We start from the raw sequence: 2388 nt of genomic DNA on the forward strand, positions 1-2388 counted from the left end.
CTGTGAAGGTAAGGGTTACGCGTGCTGTCTTCGTTCCCTTTGTTTCAAAGTGGATTAACACCCCGGTACCCTGGGTTCCACTCAAATAGTGTGTCTTGGTCGACACACCCTGGAGACAGCACTCCCCTCACCTCTGAGGAGGGTGCTGGAGTTGCTGTTCCCGACGGGCCAGTACGTCCGGGTGACAATAGAACCCTAAGAGTGCTCATTGGACACCTTCTAAAATCCACGTGAGTGGTAAGTGTGCACGTTATCCTTTGCCGCTTTTCTAAAATCCACGTAAGTGGTGGGTGGGCACGTTAGGCCTTGCCACCCGTCTAAAATTCCACCTAGGTGGTAGGTGTGCACGCTATGCTTTGCCACTTCTCTAAAATCCCACGAAAGTGGTAGGTGCGCACGTTCTTCTTTGCCCACCTCTCTAAAAAGCCTGTATGGTGAGGGTTACTCGTTTCGGACTTCGTTCCCTGTTTCGGAGAGGGTTAGGCCCCGAACCCCTAGAGGACGCAGTGTCTCATTCCCCTCAGGGAACCATGGTTACATAAGTAACACGAGACGTTTTCAGGGTGGTTCTGTCCGTTTTATTACATATTTTATGACAGAGGTGGAAAATACCGTTTCCTCCCGTTTTATTGTCGTAATTGGTATTTTACTTTTATCAGTTATAAGATACAGCCCACCCAGCACCAGACGTCATTTGGACGTCGTTTTTTGGGCTAAATCAAGTCGGCCCATCATGGACTTCTTTTAGCCCAAAAAGCGACGTTGAAAATTGGTCTTTGTTTGGTCTGTCGGATTTGGTCCAAATTTAGCCCTAAAGCGACGTTGAAAAGTGGTCTTTGTTTGGTCCTTCGGATTTGGTCCAAATTTAGCCCTAAAGCGACGTTGAAAATTGGTCTTTGTTTGGTCCATCTAATTTAGTCCAAATTTAGCAGAAGCACGTTTATTTCGGACCACATAGCCCTAATAAATAGATTAGGCATTTGACATGAAGCACTGTTGAATATATTGAAATATATTTTGAAAATATATTTAAAAAAATACATAAAACTTGAAGCTTAAAAATTGTTCCTCATGATACATGTGTACGAATATTCATGCGTTAAAAAGTCAATGTTATTTCTACACCACGTTTACCATTTCTAAAGCTATTATTATATTATATTATATAATTCTGCGTGCTTTAATGGGCGCGCGCTGAACCGGAGCGGAGGAAGTCACCATGGAAACGGGGCGACAGCTCAACGGTCAGCAGCAACTCCCGTCTCTCACAGTTTTTTTTCACTAATTTCAGGTAAGTTTAGTCTCTACAATTACACAAATACTACATACAAGCGTTCATGACACTTTATTTCATGTAAATGACACGCTTCCGTTGAATATTTACTTTATAGAAATGGTTAACGTCGTGTCTTCGGAAAAAGTCCGAATCCAGCATAAATTTGTTAGTAGAGCAGCTGTGCTCATTTTAGAGTATTTTATATCTATCTGTCTGAGCCTGTTGGGTTAGGGTTAGGAATTTTTGATCAAATTCATGTCTCTGTTAAGTGTAAGGTTAAAGCCTGTTTATGTATACCAAACACATTTTCATTAAGAGTCAACATTTTTATTTCACATACAACTTTAATGTAATTTTCTATGATGAGAGCTGGAACTGCTGAAGTCTGATCCCATTACTGTTACAATGCAAATTATCAGACATGGAGTCATATATTGTTTTGACAATACTGCCATCCATTGGCAAAAAGCGTTAACATTTGTTAATAATGTGTGAGATTAATCTACTTGAGCTAGATTATTCATTCAAAAAGAACAAAAATTTGCCTAAAAGGGTGAAGATTACACAAAAGCGCAATGATAATAGAGTAAAACATATTACATATAAAATAATATGGAGTTGCATTTTCTGAAAATTTGGCACTTCTAATTTGCAATTTGGCAAATCTAAATGTATATTTAGTATAGTTATGAAGTTACAGTTATGAAGAATAGCTATGAAGAGGATACTAATAATACAAAGTTCTAATAAGTACTAATACAAGTGCTCAAGGGGGTTAAAAATTCTAGGAAAAACTACAAAAAACAGTTCCTAGAATACCTTTAAATGTGTTACAATGCACCAAGGTCATTACAAATAACCACACAGGTCTCTTTTCCTTTTTTAATAGTTCCAGGCAAGTTCTGTTTTAAACAAGCTGTTGTATATGCCGACAAAAGGCTAAAGCTATTGAAGTAAAAGCTCATTATTCAAGTCATGCATTATCTGGCCACAAAAAAAGACCTTGAATGACAGTTGCAATAAATGTACATTTTCTTTATTCCAAAAAGATAACGATGCAGGTCCATAACAGTAGTATCTTTCAATAAAATATTTACACACACATTTAATAA

This window comes from Sinocyclocheilus grahami, unplaced genomic scaffold, assembly GCF_001515645.1.
Source record: "Sinocyclocheilus grahami isolate Dianchi unplaced genomic scaffold, SAMN03320097.WGS_v1.1 scaffold506.1, whole genome shotgun sequence".
NCBI classification, from domain to species: domain Eukaryota; kingdom Metazoa; phylum Chordata; class Actinopteri; order Cypriniformes; family Cyprinidae; genus Sinocyclocheilus; species Sinocyclocheilus grahami.